Consider the following 22,058-nt stretch of genomic DNA (forward strand, 5'->3'; position numbering starts at 1 on the left):
ATGGCTAAATGAAAACAATATGACTGTCAATTTTGAGAAAACAAAATATATGCAATTTCGTACCACTAAAGCCATCCCTCTAAAATTAGATATTAAATTCAATGATAAACAGATAGAAGAAGTAAGAAAATTTTAATTGGGAGATACATATTAATAAAGTATGTAATAAATGACGTCTTAAAGAAGTTGCATCACTGGAAGTAGCGTTAAATGCGCATTACGGGTATGTCACATCAACACTACAGTATGGTCTGATGCTATGGGGAAATAGAACAAACACAGATAAAGTCTTTAAAATTCAGAAAAAATGCATTAGGGCTATGTGCGGACTCCACTACAGGGACTCGTGCAAACCACTATTTAAAAAACATAGATTAATGACCTTAACTGGAATGTACATTAAACAAATAGTGTTATTTGTAATTCAAAATCCAGATATATTTCCTAAAAATAAAAAAATGAGCCAAAGAAGTCAAAGATCGAGAGTAGGAACGAAGCTGTACATACATGGAACGAAATTAAGTATGGTCAAAAATAATGTCTTCCATATGGCGATAAAAATTTATAATAAAATACCAGATGATATAAAGACACTTCCACGAGGACGATTGACATATAAATGAAATAGTTGGTTACTCGACAAATGTTTTTACTCCGTAAACGAGTTTTTAAATTAATAATAATGTAATAATAATAATATGTATTTATAATTGTCTGATGACAATTGATTTAATAATTAAATAATATTTATATATTTTGCATGCCTAATGAGGCAAAATATAATGGGACATTATATTACAATAACAACCAATGTAAACCTATGTTTAGTGCAAATAAATTTGGGAATTAGTTTAATAATACATATAAAAAAATTTACAACACATTGTCATTATAATAGTTTATTTTAAAAAGCCTTTTGACAGGAAGAAATAATAATATTTGCTCGTTAACATCTATTGTTCTATGAAAATGTTTATTTTAGAGCTGAAAGACATTTAATTACGGAAAAATTATAAGAGGTAGGTAATAACAGCAACGAGCCTTTACAGTTACACCAGACAAAAAAATTAAGGCGAGTCCAGAAGGTACTCTAAACCTGCGAAAGGACTTATGGAGCGGCTGAAGATCAATTTCTGCCAGGCGGCTACGACTTTAGTGTAAAGGGTCGGCCTTTGATATATTTAGCATTGGAAATCAAGGATACAAAAAGAAAAGTAAGTTATATACTTATTTTATTTTAATTAATAAAAGAATAATCAGACTTTAAGTAGGTTCTAATTCAGAAACTGATCCGAATTAAAAAGCTGGAAATACAAAAACAACGTTCACTAAAGTTTCATTTGTTTTTCCGGATTAGTAATAAAGTAGAACTAAATATAAAAATAAAGTGAGTCAAGCACCTATAAATTTTGTGAATATTACCCAGGAAAAAAGATTTCCAACGAAATAGGCGCAGTAAATGTAGGTAGGCGTTGTTAATTAAAAAAGTCGGGTAAAGCCGGTAGGTATTAAGCTCCCTCTTGCGGGCCTGATCACAGGACTTTAGTGCAAAAGTCACGATTGTATCGTCCGCTTATTGAATTCCAATGGGGGTATTTGTTAATCAAATAATTAATTAATGTGATTCTGTAGTATGAGATAATTATAATTATATTATGCTTTTAGTTTTTTTAGTTATATAATTATAATACTTTATTCGATGTTGTTTGCTTAATTCGATATAAGGTTAAATTCAATATTCAATACAAAATAGTTTTTATACAAATTAATTTATTTTTTATTTTTAAACTGCTCTGTTTAATACTTTAATGACTATTAATCTATTTTCTTCCTGTATTTATAAGTTGATAATAGAAAAAATCCTTAATAGCTGTTATAAGATTTTTCAGAGTTAAAAAGAAAGCATTTCATCTCCTGCTAAATGTTAATCTAACCGTAATCACCACAATTCTAACCTTATCTTCATTTCCGAGTTTTAAAAGCAATTGCAGAGCGGACTGTTAAAAGGAAGCGCAAATTAAAAGTATTAAAACAGTCTGTTATAAGTCGTTTCATTACAAATGTACAGACGGACAGACACTGACATGGAAATAAGTTTTCCCCGAGTTAAGTCTCATGAATATTTATCTCGCTTCCTTAGGGAAGTGTAAACTTTTGAACGTTACCCACTTGATCAAACTTTACTCTTAGCTGGGATGCAGACTGTGTGATCAGAACTTTTTTTTTTTAATAGCTCTTAAAATATGTGCAGAAGACATAAAATTGTGCTTATTAGTTGTTAATGGTAAAAAATGTTTATACGTTCTGAAGTTTTCCGTATAAGTTCCCATAATATTACGATAATCTCTAAAATGTGGAGCGAGGACCTCAAGTATGTATGTATATTGCTGAAAGTTGATATCATCAGGTGGCTTAAAAGTATACTGAATTGCTCTCTGCGTAAGCTCTCAACTATCAATTTTGCCGCAATGGAATTAACTTGTATACTGTATTTTCACTAGACGAATTGAAGAGTGACATATGACAGTGAAATTACCGTATATTAGTGTATTAGAAAAGTATGTGATGTGACTATAGCTCTTCATATCTCGAGAGTCTTCAGGTAACGCGCGAATGATGGTTCTTGTGTAGTAAGTAGTCATATATTGTAATTACAGCTCACTAATAGCGAACCGTATGATCGTCAAATTAATTTCGATGAGTCTATACTACATTTATCATTATTTAAACCAATATAGTGTTGTTATTTGAGAATCTATTATAGCTCTTCAACTATTGGACTCCTCAAACGAATTTGATACTGTTTTATTTTCAGAGTAGATATCGTCATTTTATTGATATTCAATTTCGGAGCAGAACAGAATATAATAACACTATAAGATCTACATATTAAAAAGAACTCTAATATAATTAAGGTAAGTATTTTTATAGATATAATTCGTATTAATGAATAATAATGAAATGAATAAATATGGTATTTCCACAAGTTCAGTGTTTTATTTTATTTTTTTATTAAATTAACTAATTATTTCTGGAGTTATTAAGGAAATATAATAAAATGTAATAACATCTATAGTAATAGTACTTATACCTATCTAATTATTCTACTATTTTGAGGAAAGATCCGTGCCTAGCATAATGACTTGTAATGGTAAGAATAAATAGTATATAGAATATGGAAAATTCTTAATAATATTTTTATATTGACCAAAAACAGTTCATTGCTTATAACAATATACTAAGTAAAAACAACGAGAGCTACTGGTAGATAAGGCGCGCCAAACAACGTCCCGTTCGCACAAGTTTTGTTTGGAATTAGGGGCAAACACATTAGGTCGCGTGTTTGTATAGGCGCTAGCATTACTCGGTAAACTTGTTTGATCTAAGAGAAAACAAACTGCGACTAATCAGGGCCAACTTCACTGATTTGATTTTTAAAATGTTCTGTTATGTGTAATGCATTTATGTTCAATTATGGTGCGTTAAGAAATCAAGTTCTAAATGAGATTCATTTTTGTAACTTTTATCTAGTGACTTTGTGTCTATTGTCTTTAGGATTTATTAGCATAATGCTTCCCAATTTAGAATCGTAATTATAGTTTAATTGAAATGTTTCAAGTTCTTTGATCTTATTTTCACACGTAGGTTTGATGTGAGTTGTGTTGTATTGTAATACTGTTTACAAGTTACAAATTCAAAACACAACTACTTACCATATAGAAAGTAGCAAATTTTACCTATAAATACCTAAAAAACAATAATCTGTGTATTTATATAGGTTATCTAAGCTCTGCGTAGCTTGGGACTAGACGGTGCTGTGTGAATTCTGAGACATTATTATTATTACATATATATATATATTCCTTTCTAAGGGGGTAATACCTACAAAAACGAGCCTTAGCGAAGTGTGGCTGTGTTTAAAAGATACATGAGGATGATGAATATTATGGCAAAAGAAATTTTCTTACAAAACGACATGTGTTAAAAATGACGGCTTTTTGTAACAGTTCTATTGTAGAGGAGGGGATTTGTAACATATCTAATTGTTTCTTGAGGCTTTTTGGTATAATTCGTATGCATGACAAAACTATTGATATTACATATATGCATGGTGTGTGATTTCCATTGCTTTTTTAATTCTATTACTAAATGTATAGTTATATACTTCGTCAGTTTTTATTGATGGTACTCTATGTATTGTGTCTATTCTAGATTTAAATGTAATCAAAAGTAATCAGTAGTCGAAAATCTTTTCATGTTAGGCGTAAATCATGTTTTGGTAATGAAAACAAATGAATTAAGTATCTATAGAGCCAAAACTTTATCAATGTCCTTTTAATCAGACATTACGAATGCGTTTGAGATTATATTTTACTCTTGTCAAACGATAACACTGCTGGACCACACACTTATCGTATCTACCTCTAATTAAATCCCTTTATAAAGCCCGGCACAGCATAAGTCAGTATTGCGAGATAAAGATTAATGTATCCTTGTCAAATAATTTACGGTGTTGATAGCGAACGTGTTGTCCATTTTGCATGTTTTATTGCTAGTTCCATATAATATAATTGCAATAACAAGGGGTTTAGTTACATTTATATGGTACTTAATTATGTTGTTTTATGGGCCTTTCAACGGTTGGTTTCTTACCGAAGATAATTAGCTGTTAATAAATAGTTTGGTGTACATTCAAAAGACGAACATCTTCAACTGAACTGTGTTTTTATATTTTGGAATCAATATATGATTAATTGCCCTCTTATCCAATTCTATGTTTCTCTTTTAATTGAAATGGTTTATTTTCATACCTCTACTGAGCTCATCGATAAACATATAAATGGAATGTGTAACATTATGGTAGAAAGATTTAAAAAGGGTTAAATTATTGAATTAGAAGTAATCATGACAATGACATTTAGTTATCATGAGACTCGTAAAATGTTACATGAGTTATTAAAAAGTTTAGTTCTAGACGTCAATGATCAGAGATGAGAAAGAGCCTCTCCCAAGTAGCATAAGAGTCTCGACGGCTTACTTACCTGCTCCTATATGATCAGGATCAGTACGATCTTGTATTTTGCGATTAATTCGAACTAAAGTTGTTGGTACGGAAACGTAAAGAACGCTTAACAGCCGCAGCAGCTTAACGCCTGAACAGCCTGTGAAGAATCTCTACTACCCTACTGTAAACCGTAATGTTTAAATGGGTAAACATAAATATGAAGAGCTAAAACAATCAACGGAAATAATCACAAAACAGTAGCGAAATTAATATTATGCAGTATGTGAAATTTATTATTTTATCACATACTCAGGTAATCTTGTCTATTATCACCATAATGTGACATAAGATGATAATAACGTAAGACATCACGTTCATCAAGTCACAAGGGTGCTCTTTGTACGAAGCTCTTTATCTAGTAAATGGGAAAGTTTCATCAAACTTCTTTAATCAGTTATACGTATTAATTAAGATGCGCACACGTTAAGTAACCCTGCATGTTCTTAACATGGAGTTACGAAATATTTTAATATTGTTTCCATATTGAACGTTTACCGTATGTTAACTTACTAGTTCATAATAGTATAACAAGTTATATAAATTTATAATATCACCTCTAGTTGTTAACACTATTTTATATCATATATACGAGTTCATATACATTTTATTCATATATATATATGAATAACCAAAATATACTTAGAATAAATATTATCATTTCAGCTTTTCATTACACTACAATCAAACGCTCAGTCATAATAGACTCAATACGTAACTACTTACCTTGTGGCAAACTGTCCAATCCTTCCAATCCATCTAATCCAATCCCTTGTCGCCAACGTTTGTTTACACTATACTACAACTGATTTAAGGTAGACACCCCATATATCGTGGCTGGCCTTAGAGTTAAATTTCCAAATTCTTATCTAATTGATTTATTTGGGTCACTTTGATATGTTATTAACAATAAAAAATATGATGTTAACTTTTTAAAATATTATAAGAATAGATACGTAATTTTATTTTAGTAATGTCACAGATAACATAATATTGTAATGTCGATAAATAATTTATTATACACGATAAGAATATCAAAAGATTCCATCAAGATGCCAACTCACGCCTCGATAGAATAAGTTGAAACAAATTCAAATTTAAACGCAAACGAACGCAATTTCAAATTGTAAATTTGTAGCAACTTCACCGCGAGGTATGTTAGGGAAACTTCTAAAACACGTCTCTGATATTAAATATAAGTTAAATAAAGACAGTTCGCAAGTATTGTTGGCTCACGTGAATCTTATTTGAGAAACAAGTATAATTCCAGAAACTTCCAAGTGTATTCCTTAGGAAATTAATTTAATAAATTAGTTGAGTAACAACAACATAAAGTTTTGTCTTAACAATAGACGCAAAAAGTGTTAACTTTTATTTATTCGTATAATTGTTTATCAAAATAATGATTACACACATTACAGTTACAAAATATCGCAGTGAGATCCAAGAAAAGGTCTGCATTAAACATTAAGCAAAGTAAATGAGGATATGTTATGTTACTCCAATATGCAAAACATCTTTGTGTTATTGTTATCAATGGAGAGACCTTAAAACTTTCCAAGCCTATGAGAAATACAGTTATAACATACAGTTATGTATGTATACATGTATACAACTAATGCTGAATTCGTGGAGAAATTGAACGTTTACACGATCGTAAATTATTCCCCAAGTTTATCGCTAGTGAATATTTATTACAGACGTAATTAGGTTCGTGCCTTCAAGGTTTGCGTAACGGGAGTCTATCTAAATAAATTAAACATTCCTTTTGAGCATACAGTGTATGCATGAGCGATTTGAGTTTGGATTGTTGATTAATGCTAAAGGAATAGAAACACTTAATGTTGTTTGCAAGATGCTTAAATAACATCAAAACAAGTAGATATTCAAAGTATAAAAAAAAATATGCAGTATTATATACTTAAAAGTAAAGAGAATCTACAATACAGCAGATAACATTTATATAGGGATAATATATCTATCTAATATTTATTAATTCTTATAAAATCGACATTTTATTATAAACGCATATAATTAACTTGCGTTAGGTATATAAACTCTTTTTAATCCCTTGTTACCTTTTCATGAATAAAGAGTTAAAAGATGTTAATAAACGTTGAGATAAAGGTCGTGACGATCAATTGTATAATTGATCGTCACGACCTACACAGGCTATCATTAATTAAAAAATATAACCAACTTCTATTTGTGTACGACGTCAGTGGTACTGTTCAAGTCTATACGATTATCCACTAGCTACGATTATAACTTTTCGTTAGGTGGAAAGTGAAATATTTTGCCATTATAGTTACACCTGTTATCCTAGATGCAGCAGTCAGATATGATGTCTAGTGTTGATGTTGTAACGAACACCACAATTAATATGACTTCATTTTTCTGGTTATATTTAAATATAAAGAGGGTCATGCTTTTCGACTTTAAGTATATTTATATATCTAGTGTAGTTATAAAGAAATCCCGTATTATTATAATATTTAGTTTATATTAGTTCTTCATAACAATGATATACATTCTTACGAAGAACTAATAACCTAAATAAACAAACGAGAGTAAGTATCGGGCTGCATGACTAACAATAAAAGTTAGATTGATGAATTCTAAAAAAATAATTTATTTCGAATAATAATTAATATTACAAATTGGAACACAATATTCAGATAACTAAGATCAGGCTATCTTTCAAATTGAAAGGAGTCTCATCGCCTCAGGCCATGTCCTCCATCAACTTCGATTTTATAAAACCCTTTCGATTTCTTCAGCCGAAACCTTTTAACGATTCTCTTGATTAAAACTCGTAGATTTTAAAATTACAGCTGCTTGAAATACTGTCTACAGATATAAATTAATGGAAAAAGACTATAAAGTTTGTAATTAGCGTCGTTGAAGCGGTCTACCAACTGTCACAGATTGTTATCGTCTTTTTATTGTTTAACTCGGCCATATGGTGAAATTCTAATTTTTGTGACGAAAAAAGCAATACTGTTTTATAATCTCCAAAAGCGACAACTTTAAATGTACTTTAATGTACTATGTGCGTATTTAAACATTTCGGTTATTTTTTTAAATGGCCTACTGAAAGTAGGTATTTATATATAGAATAATGAACATAACTTTCTTAATGTACAACATAATATATTCATACATATTAGTAAAAAGATACTTGTATGTCAGAATACTTTTATAATTTTAAATACAGAAAATATTGATTTTATATTCTGATGGTTAAACAAGATTTTTCATGAAATAATCGAATACGATTCAGAATAAAAGAGTCTTGCTACAATTAATCATTTTGTATTCTAAAAAGATTGTAGTTAAATGACACAAAAAACATATTATATATATTCTTGTTAATCAAAATATCAAATTATGCCTATAAAAATGCTGTTACAGCAACAATTGTCCGAATAAAATATTAATCGTCTATTCAAAGCTTCAATGTCATGTCAGAGGTAATTAACGACGTTATTACTGCCATCAAAGCTTTGGATATCTTTTGTCCAACTCTGATCAGCTCGACCCGAATGCCTTTACAGTTTTTCTTCAGATAACAGGCCGGTGGCATGTGTTTTTGCGGTCAAGCGCGACGGTGTCGCATTAATGACTGATGTACATGCGTCAGCTTGTTCTTCATGTCAAAGATTATACATATTTGAGACATTTACTTATTTCTTACCTACTTTTATGTCATTATAAGACTAATCTATCGCGGCATAATAAATTCTCTATTTTATTATATTATGTTGATTTTAGTTAAATTACTCACTTAACTTAAACTAGATTAATTTACATTGGGTTGTACTGAATAAAATTACCAATATTATTTATATTTAATTTATACTGACATTTAACAATATGTAATTTTTGCATAATATGAAAAAAATACTATAAGTTTAATTTACAAAATAAGTGATATTTAAATAAAAATAGTTATATTTATGTCAGTAAATTTTAAATCTTAAACAATTATATTTATTATGTTAACAAATAAATTATAATAAATCAATTACTTTATATAATTACTTTACATAATTATTTATTTAGTTGATGGAACTCTCAAGAGTAATAAATATATATATATGTATGTAGATAAGACGTCAGACATTTCACACAAAAATGTACTATCTGCGCTTTACGTTCTTTGACGTTCACAACTCGCCGACAAAGAAGCTATGGTGCGTGCGAAATGTTTCACACGTTGCGGCGCACACGCACGTGTTTGTCAAAAAACCGCAATTACTCTTCACTGTAATCACCACCGCGGTCACCACATGACGAAAACTCAGCCGAAACTCTTGTTGTGTTTTTATATATATTTAACAATTAACTATATACATATATGTTTGTTGTATGTATGTGTATGCTTTGTATTATTATTATAAATTGGCACAGTGTCAAGGTTTATATATTAAACTCATTACAAGCGCACTTGTTTGTTGAGATATGATATACATAATAATAATCTGAGAACAATTCACACAGCATCATCTAGACCCCAGTTAAGCCACCTAAAGCTTGTGTTATGGATCCTAAATAACTGACTCATTTTTTCGTAAATACATATTATACATGGAAAACACCCAGACAAGGGAGATAGACAGAAATGAGATAAGTTTTTTTGTATGATTTTCGTTAAGACACGCAGTGTAAAAGGAAATATCTGATCAGGGTTCTTGTACTACTATAATACTATACAATAATATTATTATTCTTATAAGTAGCGTATAATTACGAATGCAACACTTTTTAATAATCATTATATATAAGAAACATACGTCAGATATTTATGGAATATCATTTATCAGTGTATGATAGAGTCTACGTTTTAATATATATGTTAGTATATAATTACAATTTTAAAGTAAATGAAAATACTATCTACTGATAGGTATGTATCTAAAGTATTAGGTATTATCATAAAGTATTAACATTGTTATTATGCTAAGAGAAATACTCGTAATCCGGCTTATACATAAACAAAATTAATTTACATGAAAGATGTTGAAGATTTTACTTTGTTAATTAATTTTTAAATAAATAAGTAATTGTGTTAATTTAAAAGGAGAACCATTAGATGTCGAAGTTGACAATCAAATTTGTGACAACAATATTTAAGTGGAATTCAATTAATTACTAATTAACTATTCACATACAAAGTACAAACTCACTAGAGCGCTTTGAATACTTTCCTTCTAACATTGTTATAGGATTAAGGAACAACAGGCAACTTGCGAAGTCTTCGCTACGTAGGGAACTTAAAATATACATGAAAATGTGAAGCGTCTCAAACAATAAGGGTGCTCTCAAACTTGGTAGGAATATAGATACTAGCTAGAAAGTGTGTCGGCGTGTTCCGTCGAACGAAGAACTAATTAATCCAATGAGCGGCGTCTTTGCACTAACGAGGCCCGTCGTTTGAGTCCCTGCCATTTTGTTACCAAGAAATTTTGTTTCGGATATTGATCCTCTTACAAACTTCAACAATTTAATATGAATACTTTCTAACAATAATCCGCAGAGTTGTATTGTTCCGTCAATTATATTGGGTGATGTTGTATTCAGTCTACAACTTACTTTAATACGTGATGATAATAATTTTTTTTTTGTTAAAAAAAGTAATGTTTTAATATTTCTTATGCTGTATTCAATGTAATAAGATTTGGTGGTGAGATGTGTTTATGTGTTCTATTGTGTATCGCATAAAAATGTATTATTCATATTCTGTTGGTGACGTGACGACACTTGAAACATTCCTGATGCCTTCTTTCCCTCTCTCTCATGGAAACAATACTACACAGACCACAGTATTTCATTCTAGGTAAATATATTTTTCTTAATAATATGTAATAATTTACGTTACATAATAAAAAAAATAAGTAATAATCATATATTACTGATACGTCTTAAATCAAAAGAACAAACAAGACATAAATAGGTTCATAAATTAATTCGCGACCATGATACGGAAAGGGACGACAAATAAATCGGAATTTGATGAATGATGATACGCTTTGAGATTTATTTCGCAGCCCCAAAATACTGATAAAGCTCACAATTGATACAGACGAACCCAGCCGTCAGTTTAAGCAAATTGATTGATAGCGCGTTACTTGTTGGAGCATTAGGAGGAAATGAATGCTACCATCAATACAATTTCATTTTTAATTATATTATGTTTACATTTCATTTACAATAAAATTATAAAAGCGTGGCTAAGCAAACATTCTTTGTCTGTATACTAAGATTAAAAATGGTGAGAAATTAAGATTTCACAAAATATCTTGTTAAATATCTTAACTTACAGCTTTTTGGAGGCTAATTCATAGAAAAATCTTTACATAGTATAAAATGTCTGCTGTTAATAAATTTAATTATAGATTACAGTATATATTTTCTTTAATTATTTTTGTGATTGGATTAAAAGGTATTATAAAATATAAATAATCGCAAGTATTACTAGTTTTCATCTAAATGGAAATTTATACTGACGATGACGGTCTAGCGGTTCAGCACAACGCCTCACTACCGATGATCGCGGGTTCGATTCCGTACACGGGACAAATATTTGTATTCATGAAAATGATTGTTTGTATTGGTCTGGGTGTATTCAATATCATAATATATATGTATGTATTTAAAACAAATGAAGTATTTCTATTCATTGATCACCATCCATAACATAAACTCTGCTTAGTTTGGGACCAGATGATGCTGTGTACATTGTCAAGGGTCATTATTATTATTTACAGTACCTTATCAGAGTTATACTTTGTACAAATTGTCCTCATAGTAACTCTGTATAAGATATATCAGCCTTAAGCCAGCAGCTTTCTACATATGTTTTGGTTTTAAGAGAGAGAAATGTCACATGGCAGGCAAATATCAGGTTGACCTCCATGCGGGTCCTGGAAACTATTGTGATAAATTATTGGTGAATTTTCTCGATGGGCTAACTGACCTGACTTCATGCTCTCTTATCATCCTCCACTGATGCCCCAGCGTAAACCGTTGGCACAGGTGGGGGAACCATTTCATTGTCATCCATAAAAAAATAGTAAAGTGACTCTATAAATTCTGCCTCTGACAGCTTCGATGGTCTCGGTTTTGTACATCGGTTTACTTCCGTTGGTCGCGCGTTCAATTCATTGATTTATGAATATGATTGTTTGTATCGCCCAGCATGTAATTATTATGTAATTACAAAAAATGTATTTAAACATTTTTATCAGCTTACCCTTTCATATCGTGTTAAGGGTATAACTTTCTAGTACCCGTGACACGAGTTTTGCTTAACTTGGGACTAGATGGCACTATATCTATTGTCTTAAGTTATTATTATTAATTAAACAAATAAATGAAATAATATGAGTATGACAGTTAGGTATATTATTTCAACGTGTGAATCTAGTGTAGGTCGATTGTTATATCAATGTACCTACAAATGGTAGGTACATAGTAGTTATATTTCATAAATATTACATCAACACTTTTCATACTGTTTATGTCATCTAAACGTAACATATTCCACGTTGTTAATACTTTTTAATGGCACAACAAGTAATGTTATAAAATTAAAATATGTAACCAAAACAAATTCGTATAAGAATATAAAAAAAAGTTTTTGCCATTACGACAAAAGATGGCGCACTGCACCATTAACTGAACGGAAACGGAACTTGTACCTTTGAAAGCCATGTTTAAATAGAAAAAAATATATATTTTTGAATAAAACTCTATAGATATTTTTTATTATAATTACATTTTTTAAGAACAGGTCTCTAGAATTGTGATAAATCATCAATGACTTTAAATTTCAAAGGATGTCCTGAATCGCGCTAACAAAGTTTTTAGTTTTGGAAGTATATATATAAATGTTATAGGTACATTTTCGAGGTCCGTTTCATGCTCAGTAAAGCGGTATTGAGTCAGAACCGCATTAATTCTGTCTCACCTTGCATTTCGCAGCACTCAATGGTTCTGAGGGTCGCCATCATTGTTGCAATGCACTCCCCGCGATGCACCTCTGGTACATCAGTCCTACTGGCCTTGCGCCATGCCCAGGCCTTAACGGCCACTGTCGTGTCGATGCCTAAGTCCACATTCTTTACAGGATTGTGTTCTTGCTGCCAAGCAAAGCGAGGAAATATCGTTTCCTCAACCCCACTGAGCAAAAGCTATGACCTCTTTTTGGTATTTATTTGTCAATTATGTTTATAAATAATTTAATAATTCAATATTAGTTTAGTCAAATAAACTAAATATAAACACTTTTTAGAGAGTAATGAGTTGTACCTATCACTCGATTAAATAATTTAATATTCATTATACTATTTCATAACTAAGTGTACTGATTAGGTAATAGTAATAAGTAATAAAAATAAGTTATTTTTATGTATGTTTATGATGAAGTACTAAACTGTTTAGTTAGTGTTGGCTTAGTGCTGAGTGAGATCACATGTAAATCATGTTTGAAAGCTACCTTTTTCTATAGCTAGCCTAGCTTACTCGAATGCTTGGAATGATTTTATTAATTAATCTTTATTTTCCAATAAAACATTTTACTGATAATAATAATTACAGTCAACCACACTCTGTGATAGGTATAGCCAAATGCTGTAATCATGTGATTAAGTATGAACAGAATTGGGTTGATATAAAACAGATCACAATGGGAAGGCGACCCTACTACATCCATGTTAAAAAGCCAATCCAAGACATTGTATAAAGTATTCACACGTGTTATTTTTTTTTTTTGTACAGAGGCGCCGGAAACTGGTATAACCTGAATTTTGATTGAACAGTGGGCCTTGCTTACTCCGTGCAGCTAAGGAGCGTATTATTAGCACATTGTATGTTTTACTTCAGACATATTACACGAATAGATATATCGGACGCTTACAATACAACGCATTAATAAAAAAAAACGAGATATTGAAAAAAAATCTTTAAGGATTTATAGAATTTTTTTTTAGCTGTAACGTATTTTTATTAAAAATTCGCCAAGATGCGTTTTACATAAAACGACATAAATATATTCGTTTTCATTTATAAGATGGTTAAGTATATATTTACACCATTCTAGACGTATTGGTGTTTTGTGAAACAATAATTAACCTAGTATTTAGAAGTACGCGCATAATTGCAAAAAAATATCTATGCTTAAATACAGAATATATTATTATATTAAGTGTGCACTACAGTATAAGATCCATTTTATAATTTTGTATGTAGCTCTACTTCTTCTATCCAACTACACATAGCATTGACCTAGAAGATAACTAGTCTTTTTTATACTGCAGTGATAACATTCAAGTATACAAGCCACCTAATGGTAAAGAAAATGACTACGGTAACGTAGTCTATGGAATTTTGAAGTGACAGAGGTTAAAGTACGCACTGTCAGCTATTAAGAAAACTTTAAAAATCCTTAAAAAAACTCGTGCAGTACTCTGTCTATATAATACCTCAGAGTGTAATTCATTCCACAATCTTATAAAAGTTAGGTATTATTATTACCACGGTTTCTATTCTGAGGGAGATAACCCGGTAGGATTGAGTATTTTTTCTATTTATCAAAATGTGGTTTCCTCATTACACATATATACGTAAATTAACTTATTGTTTTTTTTTAACTAATATTGTACAAATTAATCGAAAATCATTACAAATTTATTATAATATACTATAAATATAAATGACGCCTAATACGCGAGTATTTATTGTTGTATGAGTATGAGATAATACTTATTCGACATATGAGAAAGAAATATGAACTACTTATTTTCTTTCATTATTTGCTGACCTGACACGATTCAAAACATAACACACGTTTTATTAGACATAATGTTAATATTGAATACCGTTGATTGTTATTACATTATTGCAAATTATTTTATAAGAATCAGAAGCCACCCACAAGTTAGTACAGAAAATGACTTTTGCAAATTTTGGACCAGTTACCTCAACTAATGAGGCTGACGTCCGAAATGACTCTCCTAAACAAGAACACAAAAATACGTGAAGTATGTTTGCAGTGCTTCGTATGTTTTTTTTATTATAGGAATCCTTTTATTTCTTGTTTAATTTCCTATAAAGAGAATTAAATAAAATTAAACCATCAAATGGTCGTAAATAAAAATAATATTTCAATTGAAATATTTCGCTTTGTCACTTTGAATCAAAGCTATCGTTAATGAAGTTTCATTTAAATCTACCAGGCACGGCTATGTTGTGTGTTGAAATATGAACTACAATTTTTCAGCATATTTTGTTTTGTATTTGTTGTTTAAAAAATATAAAAGTAATTGTTTCCACAAATTTATTATTTATACTACATAAATAATATACTGAACGAAATGTAATTTAAATTATTTAATGTCATATATATTTAAGTAAAATTCATTAGGTATTCATTAGATATTTCCAGTTCATTGTAAAAATAAAATTAATAATACAGCTCCACGCATTTCGTTATTCTTGCCGAAAACTTCACACAACAAGCCGTGATAAACGATTGACTCAATGACTTGAAAAAGTAACGCCCCAAAACGACTAGCACGGTCCGACTAACGATGTCTATTATCCTGAATATCACGGGACGCCTGATCGCAGCTTTTCAGTCGCAACCGTTTCGCTCGCAGCTAATCTCGAGTGTCGTTCAAATGGAGCTAATTTGGACGAATTGGTTAGTGACGTATACTTGAGAGGGATATTGATATAACTTCATTGTAAGTAGTGAAATTTATCGAATGTGTCTGTCACCTCGTCAAATCTTTAACGCTATTAATAATTCATAAAGTATTATTAAAATACAAAAATGACATGCTTAAATCTAGATTGACGAGGTCACCACTCTGACATTATGGTGGCAGGGAGGTATAACGAGGTAGTTTGTTAATTCTAGCCGGGATATGGATTTAAATTAAGAAAACTCTTTACACTTATCTATAATGTCTTTTCTTAATTTAAAACAACACAACAATAAAACTCACTGCAAAACTGACTACCATAGTGGATCAGTTTTATAAGTATTATGATAGCATGAACACAGATAACATGGCATGAATAAGTAGTATTTGTCCTAGAGCACATTGACGAATGACGCCAACGATTTGACTTCTTAATTTAAAACAAAGAATGTAAATGTACAGAAATAAAAGATCAATAACAAATAATTTCTAATTCTACCTTTTCAGAAAGTCACTCGGATAAATAATATACAGTATAAAAATTAGCTTTCATAGCAAATTTTTATAATATAAATAATTATTAATAATATTTTTAATTATATTTTTTATAATATTTTTAATTATATAATTATTTTTTAAATGAACTATTTATAATAGTTTTCTTTTATTTACATGTGAATATAAAATAATTAAGTGTCTATAAAACTTATACAGTGTATTGTCAATTACGAAATTAATTCCATTGAGGGTTCATTATTTTCCGGTGAATAATTATAATTTTGAATGTTATTCATTACAGATTCATTACTGGTATTGAGTAAATATAATTAATTTTCTTAGCCTACTTCCACAGTAATTTAAAGTAATCAACTTAATTGCTTTATTTGAAAGTCCTGTCTTAGATCCAGAATTAATTAATTATGAAATCTTTTCATACGAAGCACCTTTAATTTGTTGATTTAGAACTTTATTTGCAACTCAATTACGAAAGTTAAATAAATGATAATCTAGTAAAAATTCGTCTAAAGATGTAATGAGCACTATTCGACAATCTCGTTAAGAATACTATCGGAGGCCAGAGCTCACTCTTTCCACATACTTTAGCTGTGGTTTTCTTCAACTTCACTGCTTAATTAATTAAGGTTGTTCTCGTAGATAGAACAAGTTTACCACTAACTTTGAAATGAAAATACACTTTCTTCAGCGGTGTTAGAATTCATTTTAGTGTGTTTTTATTAAATAGTATAAATGACGTAATAAATACTGAACAGACATTATCATCACTTTTATTCTGTCTTGTATGGACTTTAAAACTTGACACTGAGACATGGTTTTATACGAGAAAGATCACTTTTTTACGAGAGTACTCATTTGAAAATGTCGTTTTATTTCAAAACGATGCATATGCTTCTTTTTTAAATTACTATTATAAAGTAACTGCGGAGTTAAAGAAGTTATTTGTACGTTAATTATTTTTATCCATTTAGAAATATCCAGGATAATGTTTTATAATTAGCAATATATATTTTTATAAGCAAAATATTAGTCCTTGCTTTAATTTATATATGTATAATATTAATCAACATATAATACTACGAGTACAAATTTCAGGAAAATTCCGTTAGAACACAACAACTGTTTGTTCTAAAAAGTATTTGGTTGAACGTTAACTTATAACTTGAGACAACCCCTCCTTAAACAAAGACGTAAAAAAGTCATGATACTTGATCCGGAACTACTGTTTGGCGTTAGTTCACGTCATAATTAGGCAGAAATGAGATCGTAGTTTTAAGTAAGGCGTGGCCACCATCCGTTTTGGGTAACGTTTCTCATTAGTGACTTTGGTTTAATCGTAATTCCATAAAAACATGTTCCTGTCTGTGTAGTTATATAATGCACACACTGATAGTGACTCTTACTGAGTTATAATTATAATGAGGCACGCAAGGAATAATATGATGCATGCAGGATTAAGCTGATATCAGCAACTTTTCTTTATAAATAGCCTATATTCTCGTAATACACTCAAATTTCGTAAAAGTCAGTAGTTCAGTCATGAAAAGGTAACAAGCAGATAAACTTTGCATTAAATACTATTAAGTATCAATTAGTATGATTTTTGTTGTTTTTTTCATTAATATTATATAGTAATATAATTGTTAAAAACGGATAAAAGATATCCTATATTCTTTTCAGTGTCAAATGAATATACCCTAAATTTCAAGGTAAACGTTAGACGCGATACCGTAACAAAGAATTAAATACGCGTTGACATTTATTTAAGTTTGTATATGTATTTTCTACTTACTATACTACAACATTGTATCCATTTACGAATTAGATACATTATTTTCGTATCATGGATCGGTAGGCAGGATAGGTCGACACGTAGACTGTCTGAATGATTAATAGCTCGGGTAGGACAGCCCATCCGGATCAGATGCACGTGACGTCACTGGACTAACGTTCGTATAATGCCCCGTTGTCGGGATTAAAGTAGACTAAAAAGTCTTTTAAAAATATAGGTCACCTAAATTTTTACTCGGGACCAGTTTTAAAAATAAAAGTTGGATAAAATATACTATTACCAAGGCGGCGAGATGGTTTGGTTTAGTAGTTGTATACTTATAGTATTTGATACTTCACTTACACTTGTATAGTAGATTATGACTTAGTTCACCTATTATGACATCCTAATGAGTAAACAAAATATTGGAGTACTGGTCTTATAAATAAGAAATTTTTTTAGTTGTATTTTTTAAATTTATTGTAGGTATTATTTTATTTTATTATTTATTAACGTTTAACGTTTCTTAAAAAAATACAGAAAATTCTTCAGATATTATCCGTTATATCAGCAGTTTTTGGTAAGCAACAAGACATTTTCATGTCTCACAATTTACTATCTATCCGCTACTCTTCAATTAACGCATTATTACAATTGCCACAGTGCAGCGGTTGCAAAACTGCTGAAATATCGATAATACAAAGAAAATGTGGTATAATTTCATTACAGCGTTAATAACTTTTTAGTCTTCTAAATCTCGATGTAATTACATATTTCTAATTAACAACCACAAAAGCATACGTGGAGTCTAAAGTACATTTATGAGAGAGTGGGCCTGTGGTGATGGAAGAATGAGTAAATATGCAAGTTTTATTTTATTCAGAAGCCAATATATTTATGGGTACTAAAAAGACGTATTTTATTGTTATTAACATGAATCACTACACAAACTTGTAGCAAAGTACTACAGTTTACGCTTCAATATCCGGGTAAAGACGTTGTTTCCGGCAGTTAGTTCAACGCTGAAATTCTGGAACGTTCAGTTGATCTGAAAAGAAAATGTTACTCTTTAGAAACCTGTAAGCTATGAATAGGCTTTTGGGATTTCGTTTGAGTTACTTTAAAGTTATATAAAACGCTTTAAAGTAAATTTAAGTTGCAAAGCAACTCACGAAAATAGTTCTATAAGTGTTAGTTACTATTTTGTTTATCAAGTACTACACGTAGCGTTTTAGTACTGCTATATTGTTTGTGTTTATTTTTGCCAATTCCATATGTTAGAGTTCACATAAATATTATAGCAAAAATCCGCTATTTTAAAAAGATATTAAAAGAAGGTAGTTTTGTTTAGTACTAATGAAGTACCCAATGTAAAGATTATTACAAATATTGCAAATAGCACCATCTAGTATTTACAGACCGACCTACTACGCTGACTTCGGTCTATAAATATGGAGGTCGGTAGTTGAATAATCCTCTTTCGTTGGGTGAGCCGCGGCATTCAGTCGACGAGAGCAAAGCATACCGGTTGTGTTTAGGATACTAAAGTCAATTGTATTAGGAATGGGTTTATTCCGATCTTAGTTGGGCCTGGGGGGAAGCTGCAAGAAGTGAAGCTGAGTGTTAATGCATTCTAAAAGAGCCTTTTAAACTTACACCCGTGTCATAAGTCCCGGGCGCTACTTGGAGTTTCCCTTGCGGTAGCTGGCTTCAAAGCCTAAGTCATCATCATTATTAGTAGTTCTTACACGAATACGTTTTGACTTTACTTTTTATATCGTCAAGAATTCACGGTCACAAATTAATATCGGTTAGAAAAGAAAGAAGAATAATATGTAACAACATTTTATATATATATATATGTATTTATTATATTTATATATATATATAAATATTAATATATTTATATATATATATATATATGTAAATATTAGGTACATCTTACTGATAAAGAATAGAATAGAATAGAAAATCATTTATTCAAATAAACTTACATTGAAGCACTTTTGAATAGTCATAACATTTTTTTTTTTAATCTCGCTCATTATGCTGTCTCATCACAAGAAGAACAAGCAAGAATATATGTGTGTTGCTCTTTTAAATATTTTATTCTTACTTTACAATTTAAGTTTAAGTGTGTGAATACAAACTACCGATTAGCACTAATTCAATTAAATAATCAAATATTGAACAATTAATAAGAGGAAATCAGTCATAGTGATTAGAGCAGACCAGTCCCTACAAGCAGCACCCGTTCACAAGTATGACGGATGAGCCAGCCATCACTGCGCTCGACCATATTTTAGGGAGCCCAATGACCCGGCCCACCACGCCGCCACAATCGGACATTTTATGAGCATGACTACTCAAAACAAACCACGTTTATCATAATTGCCATCTGATGTTTATAGTATTCACATTTCACATAAGAATGCATGCGGCAATTAATACAAAACCCGCTACGCTTTCATATTTCTAAAATAATTGAATCAAGAAAGCAATGAGATAAACAAATTATAACATTGTATGCTAATAAACTAAATTATTATTATTATCCTGTAATAGGCTTTCTTACACAAAAATTGTTTAATATAAGATTTGAATTGCCTCTCTGTCAGATTTAGTGCAGATTCTGGCAGTTTATTATAAAATCTTACGCAATTACCATAGAATGAATTACTGACTTTGTGCAGGCGGCATTTAGGTAAAATTAGCTTATTTTTATTGCGTAAGTTTCTGTTTGTACAGTCTTTAAGTTTTCTAAAACTGTCTAAATTCTTCCGTGTATACATGATATTCTCATAAATGTATTGTGAAGTAACGGTGAGGATATTATATATATAGTAGGAATAACAAACGCTTCGAGTAATTCAAAGCTTTGCTGAAAATAAACATAAAATCACTTTTATCTGTTATTTTCTGCCTGGACTACGGAAACGCTGACAACCACGAACTGTCCATCCATGACACATCCGGGGATATCTGTATTATTCAAAATAAATAGCATTATTAAAGATAATAAAACTTTGTATTCATTTGCCAATTTATTTAACGCAACAATGTAAAATATATTGGTTAAAGTAAACTCCTACTTTCCATAACAATTAAATGCAATTAAAGTTATGAATTGTTGTCGTAATTGTATATTAGTTATTTGAATTTATGACACTCTAGATAATACCTATATACCCATAAAATCTATATCAATGAATAAATAATAGTTAATTAACATATGGGTACAAACATTACACCATATTTTATTAACATTATTCCTGTAAACGAAGGAAGTTCAACTTGGATTACATTAAAAACTTCGAATGTAAATTTTAATTAATGTACACACATTCAGAGATGATAACTGCAAGGTCTTTTAACAGCTGACGTAATTATTTTTGTCAACTCTCATGTTTTCATATAAAATCAAATTATCGTACAAACTGCGTATACGTTACTTAGATAATAAACTATGAACATATCATGTAGGTACTAAACAAAATTAACGTAATCGCTAGATTGTACAAACGAGTGCATAGTGAAAAAGCCTATATCCATCCCTCTTATTGGTGTTATTCAAGTACTTTCGAATATCGGAAGCTTCTTTCTTTTGTCTGGAACACTAGGGATTGTAGTGATCCTAAAAATAAATAAAAATGTATGTAAAAAACATATAAGCATAATTTTACCTACTACTACAAATATATGTACGATACTATAATACTAATGCATTTAATAAACGAAAAGCATAAATAACATTTACATGAAACCTAGAACAATAAATTAAAAGCCAAAAATTGCTGAAATAGTTACATTGCTGGAACATAAATACTAGTCATACTAAATTATGCACTGGCTTTATGCACTAATTTACTATCCAAAAGGTCAACTGCTAAGCTTGAACGGAATACTGTTTTGTCAAGTTCCGACTTCGCTGCGGAAATCTCAAATGCGGTTGTGGTGGATTGTCCACTGTACCAGTCAAATATCGAAATTCAATATCATT

This window comes from Achroia grisella, unplaced genomic scaffold, assembly GCF_030625045.1.
Source record: "Achroia grisella isolate CSIRO2021 unplaced genomic scaffold, CSIRO_AGI_Agris_v1 utg780, whole genome shotgun sequence".
Lineage (NCBI taxonomy): Eukaryota > Metazoa > Arthropoda > Insecta > Lepidoptera > Pyralidae > Achroia > Achroia grisella.